The sequence below is a fragment of the Lolium perenne genome, chromosome 7 (assembly GCF_019359855.2).
Source record: "Lolium perenne isolate Kyuss_39 chromosome 7, Kyuss_2.0, whole genome shotgun sequence".
In the NCBI taxonomy this organism is placed as follows: Eukaryota; Viridiplantae; Streptophyta; class Magnoliopsida; order Poales; family Poaceae; genus Lolium; species Lolium perenne.
In genome coordinates, this window is record NC_067250.2 from 248662757 (window position 1) to 248672342 (window position 9586).

Consider the following 9586-nt stretch of genomic DNA (forward strand, 5'->3'; position numbering starts at 1 on the left):
ACCTACAGACGTAGTGACTCAATTTCGTAACAGCAAGAAAACTGTTTCTGCGCAGTAATCCAAATCTAGTATGAACTTTATCATTAAAGACTTTACTTGGCACAACAATGCAACAAAATAATGATAAGGAGAGGTTGCTACAGTAGTAACAACTTCCAAGACTCAAATATGAAATAAAAGTGCAGAAGTAAAATCATGGGTTGTCTCCCATAAGCGTTTTTTTTTAACGCCTTTCAGCTAGGCGCAGAAAGTATGTATCAAGTATTATCAAGAGATGAAGCATCAATGCATTGTATCTTATCTATGTAAGTTTCAGAGGCTCCTTTTACATTACTCTTAGGCTTGCTATTCTCATCAAACAAATTTTCCGGAACAATCCAATCAAAATTCTTTTCTAGTGCTTCATGCATTCCTAAGAGCTTAATAGGTATCGGTACTTTAATCTCTCCATCATCATTAACATTATTAGTGTACCTTATTCTATCCATATCCATCTTTTCAAGTGTTCTTTTAAAATCAGTGAACAAACCAAGCCTCTTATGCTTAACAAAAACTTTTCTAGCTTCTTTAGCTATATCTTCAAATCCTCTAACAAGGACTTTTAAAACAAAATCTCTCTTTTCTCCCATCTCCATATCAGAAAGTGTAAGAAACATATGTTGTACTATGGGATTGAGATTAACAAATCTAGCTTCCAATATGTGTACCAAACAGGCAGAAGCACTTTCATAAGTAGGAGCAACTTTTAATAATGGTATATCTTCAAAATCTTCATCCATACTAATATGGGTGAAAAATTCTTCTATATTATCTCTTCCAATGATAGACCCTTGTCCTACCGGTATGTCTTTCAGAGTAAACTTAGGAGGAAACATGATGAAATAAGTAAAAGGTAAATAAAGTAAATGCAAGTAACTAATTTTTTTGTGTTTTTAATATAGAGAACGCAAACAAGATAGTAAATAAAGTAAAGCAAGTAACTTTTTTTTTTGTATTTTGATATAAGAAAGCAAACAAAGCAGTAAATAAAATAAAGTAAAGCAAGACAAAAACAAAGTAAAGAGATTGGAAGTGGAAGACTCCCCTTGCAGCGTGTCTTGATCTCCCCGGCAACGGCGCCAGAAAAGTAGCTGCTAGCGTACAGTTGACGTGGGCGTAGTAGCTTCCTTGTGACGGTAAAGCACTCGTCCGTTGGGAACCCCAAGAGGAAGGTATGATGTGTACAGCAGCAAGTTTTCCCTCAGTAAGAAACCAAGGTTTATCGAACCAGTAGGAGCCAAGAAGCACGTTGAAGGTTGTTGGTGGCGGAGTGTAGTGCAGCGCAACACCAGGGATTCCGGCGCCAACGTGGAACCTGCACAACACAATCCAAGTACTTTGCCCCAACTTAACAGTGAGGTTGTCAATCTCACCGGCTTGCTGTAACAAAGGATTAGATGTATAGTGTGGAAGATGATGTTTGCAAAGAACAGTAGAAACAAGTATTGCAGTAGATTGTATTTGATGTAAAAGAATGGACCGGGGTCCACAGTTCACTAGTGGTGTCTCTCCAATAAGAATTAGCATGTTGGGTGAACAAATTACAGTTGGGCAATTAACAAATAAAGAGGGCATAACAATGCACATACATATTATGATGAGTAGTGTGAGATTCAATTGGGCATTACGACAAAGTACATAGACCGCTATCCAGCATGCATTTATGCCTAAAAAGTCCACCTTCAGGTTATCATCCGAACCCCTTCCAGTATTAAGTTGCAAACAACAGACAATTGCATTAAGTATGGTGCGTAATGTAATCAACAAATACATCCTTAGACATAGCATTGATGTTTTATCCCTAGTGGCAACATCACATCCACAACCTTAGAACTTTCTCACATCGTCCCGCATTTAATGGAGGCATGAACCCACTATCGAGCATAAATACTCCCTCTTGGAGTTACAAGTATCAACTTGGCCAGAGCCTCTACTAGCAACGGAGAGCATGCAAGATCATAAACAACACATAGATGATAGATTGATAATCAACATAACATAGTATTCCATATTCATCGGATCCCAACAAACGCAACATGTAGCATTACAGATAGATGATCTTGATCATGTTAGGCAGCTCACAAGATCCAACAATGATATCACATGAGGAGAAGACAACCATCTAGCTACTGCTATGGACCCATAGTCCAGGGGTGAACTACTCACACATCAATCCGGAGGCGATCATGGCGATGAAGAGTCCTCCGGGAGATGATTCCCCTCTCCGGCAGGGTGCCGGAGGCGATCTCCTGAATCCCCCGAGATGGGATTGGCGGCGGCGGCGTCTCTGGAAGGTTTTCCATATTGTGGCTCTCGGTACTGGGGTATTCGCGACGAAGGCTTTAAGTAGGCGGAAGGGCGGAGTCGGAGGAGTCACGGGGGCCCCACACGCTAGGGCCGCGCGGGCCCCCCTTGGGCCACGCCGCCCTAGTGTGGCGGCACCCCGTGGCCCCACTTCGTTTCTCCCTCGGTCTTCTGGAAGCTTCGTGGAAAAATAGGCCCCTGGGCGTTGATTTCGTCCAATTCCGAGAATATTTCCTTACTAGGATTTCTGAAACCAAAAACAGCAGAAAACAGCAACTGGCTCTTCGGCATCTCGTCAATAGGTTAGTGCCGGAAAATGCATAAATATGACATAAAGTATGTATAAAACATGTGTGTATCATCAATAAAGTAGCATCGAACATAAGAAATTATAGATACGTTTGAGACGTATCACTTATTCACAGAGTTATGATTTGAGTTGGATGTCTCTATGAAATTGTGGTGTGTTAGTACCTCCTATGAATGCTCACAGTGACAGCGTGGGGTGTTTATTAGTACTTGGGAATACATCTTTAAGGTTTGCTTGCGCAGCCCTACACGGTGAATTAGTGTTCGTTATCCGGCCAGAGAGTAGTTCAGAATAGCATAGTGAAGTGCTTATGTTTATATTCCTTTATTATATCATTGTTGAGAGTGTCCACTAGTGAAAGTATGATCCCTAGGCCTTGTTTCCAAATATCAAATCACCGTTTATTTACTGTTCTACTGCATGTTTACTTGCTGCCATATTTATTTCAGATTGTTATTACCACTCATATTCATCCATATCACTTGCATTTTACTATCTCTTCGCCGAACTAGTGCGCCTATACATCTGACAAGTGTATTAGGTGTGTTGGGGACACAAGAGACTTCTTGTATCTTAATTGCAGGGTTGCTTGAGAGGGATATCTTTGAACTCTACCTCTCTGAGTTCGATAAACCTTGTGTGATTCACTTAAGGGAAACTTGCTGCTGTTCTATAAACCTCTGCTCTTGGAGGCCCAACACTGTCTACAGGAATAGAAGCGTGCGTAGACATCATGTGCGCATCATGTGTGATTCCTTTATGAAGTTGTGGAGCTTGTTTACTCCGGCTTGAGGTGTTCTTTGTAGCCCTACACAATGAATGGTGTTTGTTATCCAACAAGAGAGTGTTTGAGAGTAGTATTTATTCAGTTATGATATCATTGTTGAGAGTGTCCACTAGTGAAAGTATGATCCCTAGGCCTTGTTTCCAAATATCGAATCACCGTTTATTTACTGTTCTACTCCATGTTTACTTGCTGCCATATTTATTTCAGATTGTTATTACCACTCATATTCATCCATATCACTTGCATTTTACTATCTCTTCGCCGAACTAGTGCGCCTATACATCTGACAAGTGTATTAGGTGTGTTGGGGACACAAGAGACTTCTTGTATCTTAATTGCAGGGTTGCTTGAGAGGGATATCTTTGACCTCTACCTCCCTGAGTTCGATAAACCTTGGGTGATTCACTTAAGGGAAACTTGCTGCTGTTCTACAAACCTCTGCTCTTGGAGGCCCAACACTGTCTACAGGAATAGAAGCGTGCGTAGACATCACACCCTGCGCCCGCCTGGGCCACCACGCCCCTCCTTGGCCCAGCTCGCCCCCACGCCACTGCTCGTTGCTGGCTCGCTCGATCTCCCGCGCGCGCGGGGAGAATAGAGGCGTTAACCTTCCAATCGAGTGGGTTTCTCGATCCCGCGCGGGAGAGAGTCTCCCGCCCACGCTCTGGCCCCACGACCGCATGCTGCCGATGCTGCTTGCCATGCGCGCTGCGCTGCCTGGCCCCACATGACACGCCTGCCTACCCCTGCTTTCTCTCTCTCACTCACATGCACTTTGCTCTGTTTTTCAGACACAAGCGGTAGTACCGCTTTGCACAGCGGTACCGCTTTGCACAGCGGTACTACCGGTTTTGGCCCGTTTTTCAGATATGGGTTTTTGGGAAAAGCGGTAGTACCGCTTTGCACAGCGGTAGTACCGCTTGGGGCGAATCTGACCGTTTTTCCAGCCCCCAACAGCTATATTTTGGAGCCCCTGTTTATACCCCTCTTCCACCTCCGACCCAAACACTTCTTCCCCTCCATTCTCTCTCCTCCATTGTTGACCTTGAGTTGTTTCTTCCTCCTCTTGATCCCCCATTATTTTTTGCATATTTCTGGGGAAAAGGAGAGAGGAGACCTAGATCTAGAGCTTCACCAATTAAATCCCTCTCCAAGTAAGGGGATCTTGCTAGATCTAGGTCTTGGAGTTATTTGGTGTTTCTCCACATATTTGTTCTTCCTCCCTTATCCCCCCAATAGCTTTTGTAGCTTTGTTGGAATTTGGGAGAGAAGAACTTGGGCATCTTAGTGGTGTTCTTAGCCATTGCATTAGGTGCATCGGTTTGGGTTCTCTCCGGGGTTTCGATCTCGTAGAGGTCATGTTGACCTTAGTGGTGTTGTTGCCTTAGTGGCCTTGTTGCCTTAGTGGCCTTGTTGCCTTAGTTGTGTTCTTGTAGCCTTTGTGGCATTGTAGCCTTTTGTGGCCTTGTCGTCTTTGTGGCGTGGTAGCCTTTGTGGCGTTGTTGCCTTTATGGAGTGTGTTAGCCTTTGTGGTTTTGGAGCCGGTTGTTGCGTGTTGGTGTCTTAGTGGCTTTGTTGCCGGTGTGGCGTGTTGTAGCCTCTTGTGGCCTTGTACTTGAGAGCCTCCGTGTTGTGGAGTTGCCTCAAGCTTGATACTTGGGGTTTTGCCCAAGCTTGTATGGGTTCGGTGACCACCCTCAAGGGTCCCTTAGTGGATGGAGGCTTTCCTCCTTGGAGGAAAGGCTCGAGGAGAATACGGTGGCCCTAGTGGCTCATTGGAGTGCCTCATTCCTCCACACCGCTTCAACGGAGACGTAGCACCCTTGGGTGTGAACTTCGGGATACATCGTCGTCTCCTCGTGCACCGGTGACTTCTCAACCCAAGCTCCTTTACCTATGCGCTTTACATTGTGATATCTATCATGCTTGATGCTATACCTATCTTGTTATCACCTTGTTGCTCATCATGCTAGCATAGGTTGTTGGTGCTCTTAGGCAAACCCCTTGTTGATATGCTTTGAGCTAAACTAGTAAACACATGTGTAGTTTTATTCCGCCTAGTTTAGCTCTCAAGTAGAAGTTTTTATACACCGCCTATTCACCCCCCTCTAGGCGACGTCCTAGTACATTCAATTGTGCTATGAGATATGATTATATTATGTACAAGATGCATGTATTGATAGATGCATATTATGTACCACATTCTTAATTATTGGTTTTGATCCAACTTTTATGCAAGAGCGTGTGGGGGTGATGTGTGTATTAGATGGAGTAGCATGGTTTTAGTGATTGAATAGTGACAACAAATTCATGATCTATTATGGTTTTTTCCTTTTCTTCTGCTACCTCACTAGGGATAAAGTGAATGCATGTGCTATATTCGTCACGTGACAAAAGTGATGATCTTGTTAGCTCAAGGTAGCATATTTGATATTCAAAGTTGAGGTCAAAGTACTTATAGCTATGATCTATTAATTTTTAATACAAGATTGCATGGAGTTTTCCCTTTTTGTGGAGTATAAGAGAGATGTGTTGCATCATCTCTATGTTAGGACGCGATGCCCATATGAATGCGTATCTTTCACATGTTATTATTTTGCATCTTCATATCTCATTGATGAATTATTATTGTCCACTACAACTTAAAAGAGAAAACAATCAAGTGAACCCATGAACCCCGGTCCACTTTGTATCATAAGAAACACCTTTATATTTCTTTTATCTTAATTCTATTTGCTGCATTATTTTAATTTGAAAATACAAAAATATTTCCTTTTCCTATTTGCGTCCGAAACCCAATAAACAATCAACATTTTTACTGTTTTACTTAGTTACTTTATTTTATCTAGTTTTTCTTGTTCTATTACTACTTGTGTTTTATTTACTTACACGAAACCTTGTGCTTGACAACCACACGGTGTAGTTGGGGACATAATGCTTTATTTTACTTTGCAGGATTGCTGGAAGAAGAGAGGGAGACATACCTCTCTGCGCAGTTCCCCGAGAGTTCGATATAACCCTCGAGTCACCCTTGTGGGGAATTTTTTTTCCTGGACTCCACACTCTGCAATTGGAGTCCCAATGTTTCAAGAGACTTTTGCTGGTGTTATAAAGCTCCATCAACCTTGCACTTAGGAAACAGAACCACAAGGTACTTGTTATTTGTTGGAGGCAAATAGGACTATTTTTGTTGCTCATACAACCTCTGCTTACAACCTACTTATAATGTCCCTGATAATATTTTTGTTGCAGGCAAATAGGACGTTAGGTCCATATCCATCTAAACCTTCAGGGCCATCAATGGCTAGTAGCAGTGCTCCAACTGCTTCTACCACTGCTCCAAGAACAAGTCAAGATGGTGCACCAACCGCTTCTACCACAACTCCTTTAGGAATAATGGGTTACTTTACTGATGGAGCTAATGCATCTGAAGGCAGAGATAAAATGTTGGTCCTCTAGATGGTTCCTCATGGTTTGTTTGAGTAGCTGCAGATGCATCTGTGACTTGAACCCTATGTATGTGCTCCAGAACATGTAATGTGCTCTAGATGGTGCTTCTTTTAAACTAAACCTGTAATGTGCTCTAGAACACTATGTATATGCTCTAGAACATGTCATCTTCTCTAGATGCTTTGAACCCTATGTATGTGATGAACCAACCCTCTTTTGAATCTCGTTTGATTTTTTCCCAACTGGTTTGATTTTGTTGGATTTTTGTTGGAAGATTGCCAAAAGATGTTCATGGAATCATTTAGAAATTAACTTTAGAAATACAAAATGGTAACCTAAAAGGTCTCGACTTCTTGACATCTCATCGACATCAAGTTGATACCTTTAGAAGTACAAAAAGGTAACCTAAAAGGTCTCAACTTCTCGACATCAAGTTCAAACCTAAATTATTCCATCAACAACATAATTAAATCATTCCATCAAAATAACATAATTTAATATTTCCATCAACAACATAATTTAATGAATCCTTCAACAACATAATTCAACATAGATGATTCAACATTGATTCAAATTACAACAACTAGTTCAAATACTAATTAAAGTCATGATTCAAATTACAAGACATTGTTCATATACTAATGCAAGTTATTATTTTAAATTACAACATTTCTACTCCTCAATAAGCTCTCTAATCTTCCTCATCTTTCCCATGGTATATTCCTTGTGCTTCAGTAAGTCAAAAATAATGGACTCCATCTTCCTCTTCTTAGCCTTGAACTGGTCCTTCTCTGCCTTAATCTTGAGAACTTTGTGCATGTTGGAATGACAAGATTCTGTTACTTTCATCTGCTGCCGTTCAACCCTAGCATCATTGTTTTGCTTTTCCCTTCAAAGCTAGTGTCACTTGCTTCTCCTGCACTACCTTCTTGAGTTCATCCTAAGCATTCCTAAGATCTTTATGCAACTTTTGTTTCTCATCACTACACTTCCAGCTATTATCCATGTAGTCAAGACCATCAGTGACTCTCCCTCTCTTCTCTTCTCCATACATTTCCCAAAGCTTACAAATTGCATTCTGCATAGGTGATGGCCACTCTGGATCAACCCATTTCACATAGTCATACTTCTCTTCTTCCTATAGATTATGATAACGAAATGCATTACTCACTAATGTGTGCACCTTTTCAAACAATTGCATTACTTAAAACATTTCAACAACCTGCACAACACATCCTAGAAACCTTATGGCTGTCCAACGTCCTTTGAAAGCTACGAACTTGCGGGTGGAAACTCCATGCTTACAAAGTGTAGGAGCTTCACCTTCGTCTAGTGCGCTAACATCAGAGTCATAGATGGTATCGACGGCCTAACATTTCGATTAAAATGACCAATCAGAGCAGATCTACCCCATCTAAAAAAATCCCCAAATTCCAAGCTAACTATAAACTGCGATATTAGAGACGAAATCGAAACACTCACCGAGGATAATGTTGTTAGAATCGCGATTCTGAATCGGACCGGAAACTCTATGGTAGGATCGCAGACTCTAGGATCTTAACTTTGAGAATCATAAAATCTTGCTCCCTCCGATCCTAAATATAAACCATATAGTTTTTGGCATGAAAATTAAAGAACACATATTTAGAGAAAATTACACCAGGTTTAAACGCGATTATCCTTATACATTTGACGTGAGTAAATAGAGGCGTCTGCATAAGATCAGGAAATATAATTAAATCCCAAAAAATAAGTCCATACAAATGGTATGTCGCACTAAAGTCTATATTCTAGATTTTTTCTTAAAAACTATATGGCTTATATTCACGGACCGGGGGAGTAAATTCTACTTAGCAGAATCGTTGAAACGTTCCACTCAATTTGGGTTGTAAAGTCGTAGAATCGCATAGTAAATCATGATTCTGACAACTATGCGAGGAACCGTCCGAGCTTAGATTCGTGGAAGATTCCTCACCATCACCCCACGAAACCATGGCGGCAGCGACACTGAGCTAGAGTGAAGGTGGGGAAAGAAGTAACGAGAGTGGAGTGAGAGCTGCAGAACAATTATTCTCCTTTACTATCAACGCGATCCGAACGGAGCCCTAACAATCATCACCTTCCTCGGTCCACTATTGCCACATCGACCTGACATGGTGGGCCAGAACGAAACATTGTTAACCAGCTAAACACCGACGGATTAGCGTTTCTTGTCACAACCCTATCACTGAAGTGGTATTTATGTGTTACAAATCTGTGAAGTGGTAGTGCGTGAGAACTAAGCCACAAGTGTGGTAGTTTTTTTTTCATTCTCTCGATAGCATCTCGATGCTCGGGCATTGACCCTTAGGCTGGCCATAGTGGGTAGTATCATATAGTAGTATCATGTATATAATACTTTTTTATGATACTAGATCCATAATGCATAGTATCATAGACTAGTATTATAGTTTTGCTATATTAATTGATTTGTAGAATCCCAATACAAATTTGTGTACAAGATTTATTTGATACTAACTTTTCTCGTGATGTGCGCTATGATACAGTATCTACCTATGATACTTTAATCTCCTCTCTTATCCATAATTACCTATCACAACAGCATTTTTGATGGGCTAGGATGCATGATACTACTAGTTATGATACTAGCACTGTGGCTAGCCTCAGCGTGTCATGTCATCTCACGCAAAAATTCC